The 20371-nt window shown below is 48.1% G+C and overlaps 1 protein-coding gene across 1 annotated transcript in view; it reads left to right on the top strand.

Annotated features, from left to right (window-relative positions):
• The window catches only part of LOC139764631 (homeobox protein dve-1-like), a 404802-nt gene that overhangs the window by 330392 nt on the left and 54039 nt on the right, over positions 1-20371 (top strand). The gene's annotated exons all lie outside the window — the stretch shown is intronic.

Raw genomic sequence — 20371 nt, 5'->3', positions numbered from 1 at the left:
GTCAACGGGCGACCCGCCATACCTTCGGGAAACCACTTATCCTTATCTGACCACGGCCAGAAAAAGGGACTGGCGAGAAATTTGGCATTCTGTTGGGGGAGGAGGAGGGGGGGCGGCGTTGGCCTCTGAGAGAGAGAGAGAGAGAGAGAGGGAGAGAGAGAGAGAGAGAGAGATTGGGGTGGGATGTGTGTGTGTGTGCGTGTGGATGTGTTGTGTGGTAATGGTGTGTGTGTGTGTGTGTGTGTGTGTGTGAGAGAGAGAGAGAGAGAGAGAGAGAGAGAGAGAGAGAGAGAGAGAGAGAGAGATTGGGGTGGGATGTGTGTGTGTGTGTGTGTGTGGATGTGTTGTGTGGTAATGGTGTGTGTGTGTGTGTGTGTTCTGTGGTAATGGTATGTGTGTGTGTGTATGTGTGTGTAGATGTGGTGGTGGTGGTGTCTGTATGTGTGTGTGTGTACATGTGATGGTGTGGTGGTGGAGGTGTGTACGTGTGGTGTGTGGTGGTGTTGTGTATGTGTATGTACGTGGATGTGGTGTGGGTGGCGGTGTGTGGATCTGGTGTGTGTGTGTATGTGTGTGTGTGTGTACGTGGATGTGGTGTGGGTGGCGGTGTGTGGATCTGGTGTGTGTGTGTATGTGTGTGTGGTGGTGTGTGGATGTGGTGCGTGTGTAACATGTGGTGTGTGTGTATGTATGCGTGAGTACATGTATGTGTGTGTGTGTACGTGTGGTGCGTGTGTAACATGTGGTGTGTGTATGTATGTGTGTGTGTGTGTGTGTGTGTGTGTGTGTGTGTGGTAGGAGACGTGAAATATGTGAGCCAATATGCATATCTTGGTGGACAAGCCACCATATCGTGTCATAACTTGCGGCCAGTCAAACGATAGCACATGATATATTGTCATTCCAACACTTGGCCCCTGATTGGCTCCCCGCAGGCACGTGACTCAAGCTGATTGGCTGTTTACAGGACGTAAAGAAGAATATGAACGAGTCGGGTTTGTGTGTGTGTGTTGGGGGGGGGGGGGGGGAGGTTTGTGGGGGGGGTTGGGAATGGCGGGCTTGGGGGGGGTGTGGGGTGGTTGGGTGTATTACACTCTTAACATTTAGATTATCATGGGGAGGAGGGTGTAGACACACGGGGTGGGGGGGGGGGGGTTGTTGAGGTGGTAGAGTGAGGAGGAGGAGGAGGGTGGGTGATTGTGGGGGGGAGGGGGGTGTATATGTCTATATGGCCTTTTAAACAAGGATCAAGTCTTGACCAGCAAGAAGGAGGAGGAGGGGTTACGCGCCGCCGCGCGCCCTCCTCTCCTCCTCCCTCCACCTCCTCCCCCACGCCCCCACGCCCCCAATCTCTATCGTTTAAAGGCCGGCCAACGAGCAGGTATTTAATAGTGTGTGGGAGCGTCTGATCATTGCTCATATTTCAGTTTAGCGAGGCGACGGTATGACCACCCATCTCGCGTCGACCCGAGGCGTGGCGCCGGCGCTGTATGGGTTTTAAGAGGAGTTGGAGGAGTGAACACTATATTTTTCAGTGTCAAGTCTTTCTCCTCTTTTTCTCCTCTCTCTCTCTCTCTCTCTCTCTCTCTCTCTCTCTCTCTCTCTCTCTCTCTCTCTCTCTCTCTCTCCTCCGGAGGGAGTTCTGGGCAGTGGGGCGCGGGAGGGCGCGCGCGGGACGCGTCTCTCGTAAGGCGCTCGTGTGTGTGTGTGTGTGTGTTGTGTGTGTGTCGTGTTGAACTACGTGTTGTTGGGTAGTGTGGTTGGTTGGTCGGGATGGGGGTAGAAGTGGAGGTCTTCTACACTCGTTCAGTGGGAGGGAGTGAGTGAGTGAGTGAGGGAGTGAGGGAGGGAGTGAGAGTGTAGTCGCGGGGATAGATTGAGGAGAGGCGCGCCCCTGGGAGTGTGAGAGGGGCTCTTTCGGAAGTGGATGGCGTGGAACGTGGGCGATGAGTCGGGAGGGAAGGGAAGGGGAGGGCAGTGGTGGAAGTGAACTGATGATACAGAAAACTCACCAGCCTTACCTTCATGTACGCCTCTTATAATACCCTGAGTAGAGATGGCTCTCTCTCTCTCTCTCTCTCTCTCTCTCTCTCTCTCTCTCTCTCTCTCTCTCTCTCTCTCTCTCTCTCTCTCTCTCTCTCTCTCTCTCTATCTATCTATCTATCTATCTATCTGTCTGTCTGTCTCTGCAGGGTCCATAGGCGCCTGTAGCTCCTGGTCTAGCTACTTCTGGTACTGTTTTTACGTGCGAAGTTTTATTATCGCTTCTTCAACTACTGCTACCACCAGTACTGTAATAGCTGCTACTGCTTTGACTACTACTACTACTATTACCATTAATACTGCTACTGTTACTATTGGTAAAGATGATAAACGTCTTGTAACATACTTACGTAAAGAGATAAAGCTATCCGCTCTGCGCTAAATGGAATGAAAGTAAATAAAACGGCAGGTCCAGATAAGCTCTATTCGACGATAGTGAAAGAGGCGAAAAATGAGATTAAACTCTTGTCTGCTCTTATCATTATCAATACGTCATTGGCTAAGAGGAAATGTTTCAGGGGAATGGATGGGAGTTCACCAAAGCAACACCGGTATTCATAAAGGTAATGAATCATACTGCCCGGATGTAATCATCCAATTAACTTATCGTCTGTAATTGGTAAACTTGTAAAGAATATAATTCGGGATTAAAACCGTAACCCATTTAGAAGACCACCACTTCATGAATGGCTTTCAAAGTGGTTTTCGACATCGCTCTTGTCTGACAAAATTGACTTGTGTGTGATATGTTCATGTATGATGAAAATTGACTTGTGTGTGATATGTTCATGTATGATGAAAATTGACTTGTGTGTGATATGTTCATGTATGATGAAAATTGACTTGTGTGTGATATGTTCGTGTATGATGAAAGTAAAGCGGCTGATGTGATTTACTTAGATGTTCGATTTTCAGTAAACATTCGATTGAATTCCACATCAAAGGTTGGTAGCTCAAGTCACATGGTAGAGACGGGATGTTGTCTTCCGATGGATAGGAATTGGCTTACTGGCCCAAGACTAAGAGTTGCGCTTAATGAGTCAAACTACAGAAATGGTTGAATGTAACAAGTGGTGTGCCACAAGGATCAGTCTTGGGACCGGTTCTCTTTCTCATATACATGGTCTTGATAATTAGCTGCCTTGTATGATATCGAAATAAATCTTCTGTGGAAATTGAACGTGTGTAGCTTCAAAGTGACATAGACAAGCTGATGGAGTACATAGACAAGCTGATGGAGTGGACTCAGAGAAGTCCCAAAGTTTTCCATATTGGCAGTAAAGACGAAAAGGCAAACTACAGTATGAATGCTGGTAAGCTTCAAAAGGGAAATGAGAGAGAAAACTTGGGGTATGATGATATCCGGTGAGCTAAATCCAGGTAAACAGTGTGTACGGAAGCAGTTAGAAAAAGACAATGGATAGAATTCTTGGCTTCCTAGGTACGACTTTCCAATATAAGCCTAGGGAAATTATCCCCGCACTTCATAAGTCACTGACGCGTCCCGATCTTGACCACTGTGTTCAGTTTTTGGGTCATCCTACTTCGGGAAAGATCTAATTAGAATGGAGAGAGAGAGTCCAGAGGCGAGCTACCGAGAAACAAATCCTTGGAGAGCCGACTGAACGATTCAGGTTGATTTCGCTTAGAAAAGGTTAAGAGGGGATCCGACACGGGTGTTCAAGGTCAGTAAAGGCTTCGATCATCTCCCTCTAACAAGCTTTTTTTTTCTCTCTTTTACGATTGATTCGTCTGATTTCACTCGTAGTAATAAGCGCAAACTCGTGGGCAAAAATTTAAAAAAAAAAAGACGTTTTACCTCGAATGAGGCGAGGTATTTCACCTCGACCACGATTGTCAATTGATGGAATGATTAACTAATTAATTGATCGAGCTATTGAATACGTCGCTTCCAATCCACGACTGATATGAACCACGTCCTCCCTCACTTATCATGAAAGCTTTTACAGGTTTTTCGCTGGATTAAAAAGGCCGAGTCTTTCTACTCTTACCACACTAATCCACGGGGGTGTGTCTCTTGTCTTGTGCCGTCACAAACAACCCCTGTGAGGACCCAGTAGTCTGGTGCAACCTGAAGTTCTGTGTATTCCTTTGTATATTACTGACACCACTACTAATACTACTACTACTACTACTACTACTACTACAACAGCTACACTACTACTACTTAACTAATACAGTCTAAGAGGAACACTTACGGTAACCACGGTCATAACCGTTGTTGTTACGGTCATTAGTATGACTGTTGCTACGCCTACCACTACAACCACAACCACAACTTGGAGTACTACATCACCTACATCTGTTACTGTAACCACATCTAATACTACCACAACCACAACTTGGAGTACTACTTCACCTACATCTGTTACTGTGACCACATCTAATACTACCACAACCACAACTTGGAGTACTACTTCACCTACATCTGTTACTGTGACCACATCTAATACTACCACAACCACAACTTGGAGTACTACATCACCTACATCTGTTACTGTAACCACATCTAATACTACCACAACCACAACTTGGAGTACTACATCACCTACATCTGTTACTGTAACCACATCTAATACTACCACAACCACAACTTGGAGTACTACTTCACCTACATCTGTTACTGTGACCACATCTAATACTACCACAACCACAACTTGGAGTACTACTTCACCTACATCTGTTACTGTAACCACATCTAATACTACCACAACTACAACTTGGAGTACTACTTCACCTACATCTGTTACTGTGACCACATCTAATACTACCACAACCACAACTTGGAGTACTACTTCACCTACATCTGTTACTGTAACCACATCTAATACTACCACAACCACAACTTGGAGTACTACTTCACCTACATCTGTTACTGTGACCACATCTAATACTACCACAACCACAACTTGGAGTACTACTTCACCTACATCTGTTACTGTAACCACATCTAATACTACCACAACCACAACTTGGAGTACTACTTCACCTACATCTGTTACTGTGACCACATCTGATACTACCACAACCACAACTTGGAGTACTACATCACCTACATCTGTTACTGTAACCACATCTAATACTACCACAACCACAACTTGGAGTACTACTTCACCTACATCTGTTACTGTGACCACATCTAATACTACCACAACCACAACTTGGAGTACTACTTCACCTACATCTGTTACTGTAACCACATCTAATACTACCACAACTACAACTTGGAGTACTACTTCACCTACATCTGTTACTGTGACCACATCTAATACTACCACAACCACAACTTGGAGTACTACTTCACCTACATCTGTTACTGTGACCACATCTAATACTACCACAACCACAACTTGGAGTACTACTTCACCTACATCTGTTACTGTGACCACATCTAATACTACCACAACCACAACTTGGAGTACTACTTCACCTACATCTGTTACTGTAACCACATCTAATACTACCACAACCACAACTTGGAGTACTACATCACCTACATCTGTTACTGTGACCACATCTAATACTACCACAACCACAACTTGGAGTACTACTTCACCTACATCTGTTACTGTGACCACATCTAATACTACCACAACCACAACTTGGAGTACTACATCACCTACATCTGTTACTGTAACCACATCTAATACTACCACAACCACAACTTGGAGTACTACATCACCTACATCTGTTACTGTGACCACATCTAATACTACCACAACCACAACTTGGAGTACTACTTCACCTACTTCTGTTACTGTAACCACATCTAACCAGCACCTGTATCACCACCATCTCCCTCATCACCATTTATTCTCCACCACCATCTCCCTCATCATCACCATCTATTCTCCACCACCAGTACCCGTATCACCACCATCTCCCCTCATCACCATCCATCTATTCTCCACCACCATCGCCATTCTCACCACCATCACCACCATCATCACCATCACCTGCCACTCTGCTGGACCACCCCCCCTCTCCCCCCCACCCCTGTGTGCACACCACAGTGGGTGGCTGGGAGGGGGGGAGGAGGTAGGGGGTGGGGGGGGTTGGGGGGGGGGGGTGATTCCCCGCTAGCCTGCATCGTCAGACTGGGGCAGTGTGTTGTCACAACCAGGTTAAGGCTCTCTCTCTCTCTCTCTCTCTCTCTCTCTCTCTCTCTCTCTCTCTCTCTCTCTCTCTCTCTCTCTCTCTCTCTCTCGATACGTTCCCCCCCTACCCCAGTCAGGCGTCCGATTGTGTCGTGTTGGGGGCGGGGGAAGGGGTGGGGGTGTACGACGACGCCTGGGGGAAAGGGGGAAGGTAAAGGAGGGAGGGGGGGTGGGAAGAGGGGTGGTGGTGTTGGGAGGGGGAGGGGGGGAGAGGGGGAAGTATGTGTTGTGTGTGTGTGTGGGGGGAAGGGAGGGAGGGGGGAGATGTGTTGTATGTTGGGGGGAGGGAAGGAGGGAGGGGGGAGATGTGTTGTATGTGGGGGGGAGGGAAGGAGGGAGGGGGGGAGATGTGTTGTATGTGGGGCGGAGGGAGGGAGGGAAGGAGGGAGGGAGGGAGGGAAGGAGGGAGGGGGGGGAGATGTGTTGTACTGTTGGCTGGACCCCAGTCTCGTTCCCCCTCCCACCCCTCCCCCCCTTCCCCCTTCCCCCTCCTCCCCCTCTCTCGTCTATATAATGTGTCAGCATCGCCTCAGAGAGAGAGAGAGATCCCCCCCCTTCTCTCCTCCTCCTCCTCTTCCCTCCCTCACTCCCATCCCATCCTCCTCCTCACTCCTCACTTCCTCACTCATCTCCTCATTTCCTCACTCACTCACTCCTCACTCATCATCATCCAGCGGCAGTCGTCGACCCCCCCCCCTCCTCCCCCCCCTCCCCCTCCCCCCCCGCCCCCCCGGTGATCCTGAAGCGCGTTCACTGATCGCCTCCAAAACTAACGGATCATCCAGCTTGACCGAATGCCTCCCCCGGCACATGGCCTCTCATCTAAACCCCCCTCCTCCCTCCCTCCCTTTTCCCCCCCCTTTTTTCCCCCCCTTTTTTTTTTTCCTATGATAAATATCACAGGACATCATACCATCCCAGGGCCGCTGACCACGTCCTCGTTACCCTGGTGGTCCTCCTCATTTCGGACCCCTGTCATATAACCCCCTCCGTTATCTTTTGGAGGGCGAGGAGGGGGGGTCGGGACGTTTCGGAGTGGTTGGGTTTGCTGGGTTCGACTCGTAAAAGAAGAGATTAGGGTGAGGTGGGGTTAAGGTGGGGGGTGGAGTTGGGTTAGGGTGGGGTTAGGACGAGGTGGGGTTGAGTTAGGGTGGGGTTAGGAAGAGGTGGGGTTGGGTTAGGACGAGGTGGGGTTGGGTTAGGGTGGGGTTGGGTTGGGGTTGGGTTGGGTTAGGGTGAGGTTGGGTGGGGGTTGGGTTGGGGTGAACGTTCAGATCCGAGCGCTTCAAGAGTGTGTTGGTGTTGCGCTTCGTTCGGTTCATTGCTCGAAGGCCTTGAAGCAACCGGCGGCGACCGACATACTTCACGAGAGTGCGTTGGTGAGTTCGACCCGGGTTCAGAGTGTGATGTCTCGGGCGTCGAAGCGCTTCGGAAGTGCTAGCGTGTGTGTTACTGAGCTCGACCCGTGTCTCCCCCCCCCCCCCCCCCCCGCAAAAAAAAAAGGATCTCTGGGAGTCGAAGCGCTTCAGAAGCGTGTGTTGGCGCGTTCGACCCGTGACACAAAGCCTTTAGGGAGTCGAAGTGCTTCAGAAGCGTGTGTTGGGGACGTTCGACCAATAACACAAAGCCTTTAGGGAGTCGAAGCGCTTCAGAAGTGTGTGTTGGCGCGTTCGACCCGTGACACAAAGTCTTTAGGGAGTCGAAGCGCTTCAGAAGCGTGTGTTGGGGACGTTCGACCCATGACACAAAGCCTTTAGGGAGTCGAAGCGCTTCAGAAGTGTGTGTTGGCGCGTTCGACCCGTGACACAAAGTCTTTAGGGAGTCGAAGCGCTTCAGAAACGTGTGTTGTTGCATTCGACCCATGACACAAAGCCTTCAGGGAGTCGAAGTGCTTCAGAAGCGTGTGTTGTTGCATTCGACCCATGACACAAAGCCTTCAGGGAGTCGAAGCGCTTCAGAAACGTGTGTTGGTGCATTCGACCCATGACACAAAGTCTTTAGGGAGTCGAAGCGCTTCAGAAGCGTGTGTTGGGGACGTTCGACCCATGACACAAAGCCTTTAGGGAGTCCGAAGCGCTTCAGAAGTGTGTTGGCGCGTTCGACCCATAACACAAAGTCTTTAGGGAGTCGAAGCGCTTCAGAAGCGTGTGTTGGTGCATTCGACCCATAACACAAAGTCTTTAGGGAGTCGAAGCGCTTCAGAAGCGTGTGTTGGGGGACGTTCGACCCGCGCGAAGAAAACGTAACCCTATTGCTTCGCGTGTGTATGATCTTGTGTGTGCATCGCCTGCGTGTCATAATTCGTGATGGAGGAACTGATAATGATGACACGTATTATCATTTGAGTTCAGGTGTATAGACTGTAGCGAGACACGTCGCTAGACCGCTACACGTCTATGCTATGTGATGTTCAAGTGAAACTGACCATGGCACTGCTTCGTTCTGAGGTGTCGCTCCCGCTGAGGTACCACAGGGAGGGCCGTACCGCTCTGACGTCTGCTGCTATATTGTCCTCGTACCATCGCTTCACTGTACCGCTTCTATCACTGTACCGTTATGGTACCTTCACATGACTAAGACATATTTTACTTCTTTCTTTTTTTTTCTTTTTCCATCTACTGTTCGATTACCACCACCAGCACCAGCCACAGACCGGTACACTGTACCATCACCACCGTCGTACGGTACACTGTACCATCACCACCGTCGTGCGGTACACTGTACCATCACCACCGTCGTGCGGTACACTGTACCATTGTGGGTAATCTATTCAGGCCTGGCCAGTGTTACCAACGAAGGCCTATCTCCTTTACCTCACCCGTCGTTGGTATACCTGCCTCTCTCTCTCTCTCTCTCTCTCTCTCTCTCTCTCTCTCTCTCTCTCTCTCTCTCTCTCTCTCTCTCTCTCTCTCTCTCCCTGGCTCTACTCCCCAGCGGCCCCTGCCCTCCGCCTCTCCCAAACAGATACAGGACTGGATCCCTTTCCATCTCTTAATCTTCCCAAATCCACAAATCCCCTAATCCTATAATCTCCCTTCCTCTCTCTCTCTCTCTCTCTCTCTCTCTCTCTCTCTCTCTCTCTCTCTCTCTCTCTCTCTCTCTCTCTCTCTCTAACTCCGTCCTTTAAGGTCCTCTGTACGTACGTGTGTGTGTGGAGGTGGGTAGGAAAAGAGAGAGAGAGAGAGAGAGAGAGAGAGAGAGAGAGAGAGAGAGAGAGAGAGAGAGAGAGAGAGAGAGATGAAAAATGGTAGAGATGATGCAGGGTGGTAACTGTTAGGGGAACAGGGGATGTCTTGAGTGGAGGGAGTGCCCCCCCCTCCACACACACACACACACACACACACACACACACACGCTTTGGTATTAAGGGGAGGAGTAGGGAGGGGAGGAGTGGGGAGGGATTTTGTACATTTCATTAGTCTTACTTCGGTATGGGGGAGTGGAGATGCTGGGGTGACTGAAGTGGAGCCCTTATCTCAAGTATATATATATATATATATATATATATATATATATATATATATATATATATATATATATATATATATATATATATATATATATGTGTGTGTGTGTGTGTGTGTGTGTGGAGAGTGAGGGTGTTAGAGGTGGGTGCAGAGCGGTCTCCACAACACAATACAACACTACAACACAGCACCACAACACAACACTACAATACAACACTACAACGCAACACCACAACACAACAAACACCACAACATAACACAACACTACAACACAGCACCACAACACAACACTACAACACAACACTACAACGCAACACCACAACACAACAAACACCACAACATAACACAACACTACAACACAGCACCACAACACAACACTACAACACAACACTACAACGCAACACCACAACACAGCAAACACCACAACATAACACAACACTACAACACAGCACCACAACACAACACTACAACACAACACTACAACGCAACACCACAACACAACGAACACCACAACGTAACACAACACTACAACACAGCACCACAACACAACACTACAACACAGCACCATAACACAACACTACAACACAACACCACGACACAACACTACAACGCAACACCACAACACAACACTACAACACCACAACACACTACAACAGCACCACAACACAACACAACAACACCACAACACACTACAACAGCACCACAACACAACACAACAACACAACACAACACACTACAACAGCACCACAACACAACACAACAACACAACACAACACACTACAACAGCACCACAACACAACACAACACACTACAACAGCACCACAACACAACACAACAACACCACCACAACACACTACAACAGCACCACAACACAACACAACAACACCACAACACACTACAACAGCACCACAACACAACACAACAACACAACACAACACACTACAACACAACACACCACAACACACCACAACAACACAACACAACACACTACAACAGCACCACAACACAACACAACAACACAACACAACACACTACAACAGCACCACAACACAACACAACAACACAACACAACACATTTCATGTGTTCGTCTCCGCGCCTCTGGTTGTAACACGGTAGCATGAGTGTTATTGGTCTTGTTCTCCTTGATAGTGTTCTTGTTCTTATCTTTCGCCTTATTGATGTTGTCGTTGTTCTTCTTGCTTGTTTTCGATGTTTTTTTGCTGATGTTTTGAGACGTCGTGTTCATGTTATGTTCCTCATCGTTTCTGGCGTTCTTGTTCTTGTTATTGTCTTTAGCGTTCTTGTTCTTGTCTTTAGCGTTCTTGTTCTTGTTATTGTCTTTAGCGTTCTTGTTCTTGTTCTTGTCTTTAGCGTTCTTGTTCTTGTTCTTGTCTTTAGCGTTCTTGTTCTTGTTCTTGTCTTTAGCGTTCTTGTTCTTGTTCTTGTCTTTAGCGTTCTTGTTCTTGTTATTGTCATAAGTTGTATTGTTCTTGTCTGTAGCGTTTTTTTTCTTGTCTTTAGCGTTATTGATGTTTTTGTTGTCTTTAGCGTTAGTTGTGTTATTGTTGTTGTTCTTCTTCTTCTAACTAGCCATGAGTGTTTTTGTCATCTGTCTTTGTGTGACTGTCGTGTGTGTGTGTGTGTGTGTGTGTGTGTGTGTGTGTGTGTTTCTTAATGATGTACCTGGGATTGATGTCTTTGTTGACGTCTCTTGCTGTTGTTGTCCTTGCTCGTGCCTCTGTTCCTGCTGCTGTTGTTGTTGTTGTTGTTGTTGTTGTTGTTGTTGTTCTTACCATTGTCGGTCGTGATGGCGGTAAGGGGGGGGGAATGCGATACACACTGTATTTCCCAGGTGAGGAGGTATATCATATATATCGTATATATATATATATATATATATATATATATATATATATATATATATATATATATATATATATATATACCTCCACCCCAGGGCTCGGATATGTCGGTTATATATCCTCCTTCCCGGCTGGGGTATATCAGACATACCTCCCAGAGCCTGGAATATGCGAAGTATATATATCCTATGGGGCAGCAGCAGCGCGGGCGCACACAGCCTGCGGGCGCAGCACTCCACCACACCTGGGGGAGAACGTGACGTCACAATGTGACGTCACGTTCTCCTCTCTTATTTGTAAACAATTCGTCGCTGCGCGTCGTAAACACGAGTCGTGCGATTCTATAGACGTGGCTGCTTGCCTGCCTACCTATGCCATCTGGTGTATGGCCCAGTGTGTGTATACTAAGAGGAGTACGACATGCATAGTTTATATAGTAAACATAGTGTGTATAGTGTGCATTAGTGTAGATGATTTGTGTGTGAGGGATGTGTCGCCTGTTTGCTTCACGTGACGAGACGCAGGACCAGTGGTGGGGAGGGTGTCTCTCCCCCCCCACCCCCGCCCCCCCCACCCCCCGCCCTTCCTTCCATCCCTCCCTCCAGACCCTCCACTCTCCCTCCATCCCTCCCTCCCTCTGCTCCTCTTCCTTAATCCCACTCCATCCTCCAGGCTCTTCCCTCCCTCCTTTCTCCCGCCGCCCCTCCCCCACACACCTCCCCTCGGACCACCACCACCCCTCCCCCACACTTGCCCCTCCCCCTCCCTCCTTCCTCTCCCCTCCTCTCCCCTCCCCCCTCAGCGAGGGGAGATAAAAAAAAAATCCGTGGATTATCTGCCGGAGCCGCCCCCCCCCCTCCCCTCCCTCTCCCCTTAGGTCTACCTACCATCACCGCCGCCTCCGCCGCCGATCCCCTCCCCTCTTAAACCCATCCCCTCCCTCACTCCCCTTCAATTCTCCCCCCCCCCCTCATTCAAGACAGAGGACAATAATACATCGACACGAATAAAAGGTTGAACGATAACTGAGGATGGAATCATTTAAGAAAGTTAAGTGTGTATTTTTTATCTTTATCTTTTGCTTTTAGCTTACTCTTATCTGTTGGATGTGATTAGGTTAATCCTGGAATGTGTTATGTGTAGGGAGGGAGGGGAAGGGAGGGGGAGGGAGGAGACGTGAGTAAAGGGAAGGGGAGGGGAGGAGAGGGAGGGAGGGGAAGGGGAGGGTGGGAGGGGGATGTGGATAGGGGGAGGAGACGTGAGTAAAGGGGAGGGGAGGAGAGGGAGGGAGGGAGGGGAAGGGGAGGGAGGGGAGGGGGATGTGGAGAGGGGGAGGGGCAAGAGACGTGAGTAAAGGGGAGGGGAGGGGAGGGAGGGAGGGGGATGTGGAGAGGGGGAGGGGCAAGAGACGTGAGTAAAGGGGAGGGGTGTGGAGTGTGTCGGGTGGAGGGAGGAAAGTGATCTCCCATGTGGTTGTAACAACCACATGTTGCCTCCACCGAGGGTTAGTGGTGTGAGGCGGGGTGCACACACACACACACACACACACACACACACACACACACACACACACACATACACACACACACACACACACACACACTCACTCACTCACACACACACGTATTCAATCATTCACGTCCACAGACACACATATTCAGATACCAACATATACGCTTTAGCTTATATATGTATACATTAAAGAACGCTTAAAGACACACACACACACACATACACACACATACACATTTATATGCGCGAGCGCGTGGCTGTGTATTTGTGAGTGAGTGTATGTGTGTGTGTGTGTGTGTGTGTGTGTGTGTGTGTCTGTGTCTGGGCGAGTTTGTTTGTGTATGTGTTCGTGTGTGTATGTCTATTTGCCTCTTTCTGTGCGTGTGTGTGTGTGTGTGTGTGTGTGTGTCTGTGTGTGTATGTGTGTGTGGGCGAGTTTGTTTATGTATGTGTTCGTGTGTGTATGTCTATTTGCCTCTTTCTGTGCGTGTGTGTGTGTGTGTGTGTGTGTGTGTGTGTGTGTATGTGTGTGTGTGTGTATGTGTGTGTGGGCGAGTTTGTTTGTGTATGTGTTCGTGTGTGCATGTCTATTTGCCTCTTTCTGTGCGTGTGCGTGTGTGTGTGTGTGTGTGTGTGTGTGTGTGTGTGTGTGTGTGTGTGTGTGTGTGTATGGGCGAGTATGTCTGTATGTGTTCGTGTGTGTATGTCTGTTTGCCTCTTTCTGTGTGTGTGTGTGTGTGTGTGTGTGTGTGTGTGTGTGTGTGTGTGTGTGATCGAGCTTGTCTATATGTGTGTTTTTTTACAACACGTCATTAATCACCATAATTATACGTACTTTAAATCAGTCCATTTTTCGTAAGTTATTATGGAAAACCACTCACAAATATTGCATCCCTTTAACGACACACTACCACCCTGTACACCCTACCATATATATATATATATATATATATATATATATATATATATATATATATATATATATATATATATATATATGGGGAACGCGGGCGAAGACGGAGCCGGTGCCAAGACGGCGCGTCGGGACGAAGGCAGATTAGGGATAAGCCGAGGACTGCATCCCGATCTAGGGATTAACTCTGTCTTCGCCCGCCTCCCACCCTCCAACTGTATACTCTAGAAATGTGTGACGGTGAAACCCAGCAGCGCCCAGCCTAGCCTGGCCTAGTGAGAGTAGAGTAGAGTACAGAGAGAGAGAGTAGAGAGAGTAGAGGATGGAACACTGGGGGGGAGGGCGATGGAAGGTTATCAGAAAGAGGGAGGAGGCGTTTGGTTGGGTGGGGGAAGGTGGGGGGGGGAGAAGAAACCTACAAAGAAAACGGGGGGAGGAGGAGGAGGGGTGACACATGCGGAGGAGTAACGTAAATTAATTGTTGGGAAAAGAAATTAAGAATTGGACAAAAAAGAAAAAAACTTCACCTCGATCAACACTTTGATTAAAAAATGATAAAAATGATGAATGTGAAAAAGAAATGGTGTTAGATATGTATATGATGTCTGTTTATACGTGTGTCGTGGTGGTGGAACAGAAGGTGTGGGTGGTGAACAGAAGGTGTTTGGTGGTGGAACAGGAGGAGTGGCTGGTGGAACAGGGGGTGTGGGTGGTGGAATAGAAGGTATGGTTGGTGCAACAGAAGGTGTTGTGATTGGTGCAACAGGAGTGGGTGGTGCAACAGAAAATATAGGTTGTGCAACAGACTGTGTGAGTGGTAATGACAGATGTGGGTTGTACAACAGAAGGTGTGAGTCCAACAGTACCGTAGTGGCACAATTGAAATTGTGGGTGTTCAACAGAAGGTGTGGGTGGTGCAACAGATGCAAGTGGTTCAACAGGTGTGGGTGGTGCAACAGATGTAAGTGGTTCAACAGAAGGTGTGGATGGTATAACAGAAGTTGTGGGTGGTTCAACAGGTGTGGATAGTACAACAGAAGATGTAGGCGGTACAACAGAGGGTGTGGATGGTACGACCGAAGGTGTAGGTTGTACAACAGGAGGTGTAGGTGATACAACAGGTGTAGGTGGTACAACAGGTGTAGATGGTACAACAGAAGGTGTAGGTTGTACAACAGAGGGTGTGATGGTTCAACAGAAGGTGTGGATGGTACAACAGAAAGTGTAGGTGGTACAACAGAAGGTGTAGTTGGTGCAACATACGGTGTAGATGGTACAGCAGAAGGTAAAGGTGGTACAACAGTAAGTGTCGATGATACAACGAAGGTGTAGATGGCACAACATTTGTAGACAGTACAACAGGTGTAGGTGGTACAACAGGTGTAGGTAGTACAACAGAATGTGTAGATGGTACAGCAGAAGGTGTAGATGGTACAACAGAAAGTGTAGTTGGTACAACAGAAGGTGTAGGTGGTATAACAGGTGTAGGTGGTTCAACAGGTGTAGGTGGTACAACAGGTGTAGGTGGTATAATAGAAAGTGTGGTTGGTACAACAGAAGGTGTAGGTGGTATAACAGAAGGTGTAGGTGGTACAACAGGTGTAGGTGGTATAACAGAAGGTGTAGGTGGTTCTACAGAAGATGTGAATAGTACAACAGAAGATGTAGGTGGTATAAGAGGGTGTGGATGAGACAACAGGTGTGGATGATGCAACAGAAGGTGTAGGTGGTACAACAGGTGTAAGTGGTACAACAAAAGGTGTAGGTGGTACAAAAGAGTGTGGATGGTACAACAGAAGGTGTAGGTGGTGCAACAGGAGTGAGTAGTACAACAGGTGTGGGTGGTACAACAGAAGGTGTGGATGACACAAAGGATGGTGTAGGTGATGCAACAGGAGGTGTTGATGGTACAACAGAAAGTGTGGTTGGGACAACAGAAAGTAGATGGTACAACAGGTTTGGGTGGAACAACAGGTGTAGGTGGTACAACAGAAGATGTAGGTGGTACAACAGGTTTGGGTGGGACTACAGGTGTAGGTGGCACAACAGGCGTAGATGGGATAACAGAAGGTGTTGGTGGTACAACAGAAGGTGTAGTTGGTACAGAAGAAGGTGTTGATGGTACAACAGGTGTAGGTGGGACAACGGAAGGTGTAGGTGGTACAACAGAAGATATTGGTAGTGGAACAGAAGGTAGGTGGTACAACAAAAGATATTGATAGTGGAACAGAAGGTAGGTGGTACAACAGAAGATATTGGTAGTGGAACAGAAGGTAGGTGGTACAACAGAAGGTGTTGGTAGTACAACAGGTGCAGGTGGGACGACAGAAGGTGTAGGTGGTACAACAGAAGGTGTGGGTGGAACATCAGAAGGTGTAGGTGGTACAGCAGAAGGTGTAGGTGGTACAACAGAAGGTAGGTGGTACAACAGAAGGTGTAGGTGGTACAGCAGAAGGTGTAGGTGGTACAGCAGAAGGTGTAGGTGGTACAACAGAAGGTGTAGGTGGGACAACAGAAGGTGTTGGTGGTGGAACAGAAAGAAGGAGCTGAAGATTTTGACTTCTTCCCTCATGCTGCACAGACAATAAAACAGACGGACCGAAGGAGCACAGAGAACAAGACACAGACGACACAGCCAGCCAGACAGACAGACAGACAGGGAGACAGACTATGCACACAGACAGCAGGAGAAGTGAAGACAGTAAAACATTGCCTCTCATTTGTTCAGACAGATGTTGTGTGTACTCGAACAGTAAACACACAGGGTCTGGAAATGAGAGGGTTTGAGTGTTTGAGTGAGTGCGTGAGGAGTATGTGGTCGGTCCTGAGTGCGTGGTGGTGTGGGAGGGATTGAGTACTCTAGCATTACCATGTGTGTGTGTGTGTGTGTGTGTGTGTGTGGTGTGTGTGTGTGTGGCTCCTGAAGCAATGAGTGTTGTGGTATACTCCAGCTTAGGGCGAGTATACCCGTCATGTAATGTGTGTGTGTGTGTGTGTGTGTGTGTGTGTATCTTGCGGCGCATCCCACACACACTCTCCATGGACTCAAAAGCAACTAGGTCCGACACTGACCACGACAAGTGCTCGGTTCGATCCTCATGCCCTAGATGTTCTGGTGAGGAGGTGGACGTAAGTTATGGGATAAGTCCAGAGGGAATGGTCATTGAGGGACAGTGTGTTTCTCTCGCGTGTGTGTACACACCCACCTCACCTCACCTCAACGTGTGTACACACACCCTCACCTCACCTCACCTCACGTGTGTACACACACCCTCACCTCACCTCACCTCACCTCACGTGTGTACACACACCCTCACCTCACCTCACGTGGTACCACACACCTCACTCACCTCACCTCACGTGTGTACCACACCTCACCTCACCTCACCTCATTGTACAACCCTCCCTCACGTGTGTACACCACCCCTACCTCACCTCGTGACACACACTCACCTCACCTCACCCGTGTGTACACCCCTCTCCACTGGTCACACCCCTCACCTCACCTCACCTCACGTGTGTACACACACCCTCACCTCACCTCACCTCACCTCACGTGTGTACACACACCCTCACCTCACCTCACCTCATGTGTGTACACACACCCTCACCTCACCTCACGTGTGTACACACACCCTCACCTCACCTCACCTCACCTCACGTGTCCCGCCTCGTATGATCCTGGTGGAGGTTCATCTCTAGCCCTCCGTCCTGTGGCTGACAGATGGTACACTCCAGCACTGGGTCTCTCGTGTCTTCATCAGCGAACATGTTTGTGTGTGTTCACTTCCGTCATCGCGTCGCCTTCTGTTTCCCCCCCTCCACCCTTCCCTCAGTGTACCCTATTTTCCCCCTCTCCCCCCTCACTATGCCCCATTCTTTCCTTACTGTTCCCTATTTTCCCCCTCACAGTGCCCTATTCTTCCCTCATTGTGCCCTTTATCTCTTCCCCCTCACTATGCCCTATTATTCCCCCTCTCTGCCCCCCACCTCCACCTCATGTATGCCCTACCTTCTCCTCCTCACTTGTTCCCCTATCTTTCCCCCTCATTATCACCTATTCTTCCCCTCCCCCTCACTGTGCCCTATTCTCTCCTCTCCTGTTCCTAATCTCCCCACTCACTATGCCCTATTCCCCCACCCCCCCTAGTTTCCCTCTCACTTTACTCATTATTCCTCACCTGTTCCCTGTTTTTCCCCCCTCTCACTATGGCCCAATTACTTCCCTAATGTACCCATTCCTCACTCTCACTGTACTCTACGTTACGACGACCTACCCTTCAGAGAGCCCCTGCTGTATGCATTTCACATGGTGGAGTTCATCTCTAGCCCTCGACCTGTGGCTGACGATGTACACTCCACTCTGGTCTCCGTGTCTTCATCAGCGAAAATGTTTGTGATGTGTTCAACTTCGTCTTTCGCGTGCCTTCTGTTTCCCCCCTCACCTTCCTTCAGGTTACCCATATTTTCCCCTCTCCCCCACACTATGCCCCATTCTTTCCTTATGACCTATTTTCCCCTCACAGTGCCCTATTCTTCCCTCATTGTGCCCTTTTTACCCCACATGCCTATTATTCCCCTCCTGCCCCCTCCCCTCATTATGCCCTATCTTCCCTCACTGTTCCCTATTTCCCCCTCATTATGCCCTATTCTTCCCTCCCCTCACTATGCCCTATTCTTTCTCTCTGTTCCTTATTTTCCCATCACTATGCCCTATTTTTCCCCACCCCCCCTAGTTTCCCTCTCACTTTACTCTATTATTCCTCACTGTTCCCTGTTTTTTCCCCCCTCTCACTATGCCCAATTATTCCCTAACTGTACCCAATTCTCCTCTCACTGTGCTCTACGTTTACGACGACCTACCCTTCAGAGAGCCCCTGCTGTATGCATTTCACACAGTATGTAATACACCATTCCCTTCCTGAGCCGCGGGATGAGATATGGCCTCCCCTGAAGAACCCATTAGTCTGATAAACTCCCTTCAACACAGTTCGTCTTACGTTGGTGGTCGACTATATTCATGTGTCTTTACATCATCACATCTTTCTTGATCTGCAATCCATCTCCAGTGATAGATGGTCGCTTTATATGTGTGTGTGTACGACCGTATGTGTGTGTGTGTGTGTGTGTGTGTGTGTGTGTGTGTGTGTGTTTGTTGAAGGTGTTGGGTAAGTGTTTCGGCGAATGTGTGAATGTGTGACTGCATGTGAGAGTGTATGTCGTGCAATGTGTTGATGAATGGGTACGATTCGGGGTGGATGTGTGTGTGTGTGTGTGTGTGTGTGAGAGAGAGAGAGAGAGAGAGAGAGAGAGAGAGAGAGAGAGAGAGAGAGAGAGAGAGAGAGAGAGAGCTGATGTGCCATTTTTCGTCTGTTTCCTGCCGCTTCCTCGCTAACTTGGGAAACTGCGATCAAGTATGAAAAATAGTGTGTGTATATATATATATATATATATATATATATATATATATATATATATATATATATATATATAGACTCTGATGCCTTCAAATGGTTGTGATTTTAATTTCGTATACATCCCTATGTTTCCACTAAGAATATATGTGGGTCAGAGAATTGAACTTTTATGGCTGCATTTTTCGCATGTCATTAAATTCCTTTAATTCTTTTAAGAAAATTCCTCTTTTTTTATTAGAAGCTTCCTTTAATTCTCCTTGAAATGTAAACCGATTATAGAAATATATTCCGTTTATTCTAGATACATTTGGCTGTCATTTTAAACAGCCTGATCTGTTTATGTGAATCACACATCTAAGGCTTTTGACAGGGTATGGCATCAAGGCTTCATATCTAAGCTCCCCACTTTTGGCTCCCTTCCCTTACTTTGCTCCTTCATATCTAGCTTCCTCTCTGGCCGATCTATCTCTGTCGTTGTTTATGGATCAGCCTACCCCCTTTTTCTCTATCAACATCGGTGTCCCCCAAGGTTCTGTCCTTTCCCCAAAACTTTTTCTCATTTTTTTTCAATAATTTCCTCTCCTCCATAGATAATCCAGTACAGTCATACGCTGACGACTCCATATTGCATTCATTCATATCCTTTAATTCTGCTCTCTCTTGTCTCACTCGATCTGCATCTCATCTTGACACAGCCTCCTCACTAAACTCAAACTTGGACAGGATATTTCAGTGGGGTACACAAAATCTTAAGTTTGATGTCTCCAAGACCCAGTTTCTATCCATCTCTCTATCGAAAACTCTGCACAACTCTCGTCTCTCCTTTGAAGGTTCTGTAATTCCACCTCCTTACTCAATGAACATACTTGGTATTACTGTAACATTCACTCTTTCTTGGAAACCCCCACATCATAGGAATAGCTAAGTCTGCCTTTTAGAAACTGGGTGTCCTGTTTAGATATCGAAACTTCTCTTCTG

The sequence above is a fragment of the Panulirus ornatus genome, chromosome 50, assembly GCF_036320965.1.
Source record: "Panulirus ornatus isolate Po-2019 chromosome 50, ASM3632096v1, whole genome shotgun sequence".
NCBI classification, from domain to species: domain Eukaryota; kingdom Metazoa; phylum Arthropoda; class Malacostraca; order Decapoda; family Palinuridae; genus Panulirus; species Panulirus ornatus.
Note: the sequence above shows the minus strand (reverse complement) of the source record. Positions and strands in the feature narration are given on the sequence as shown.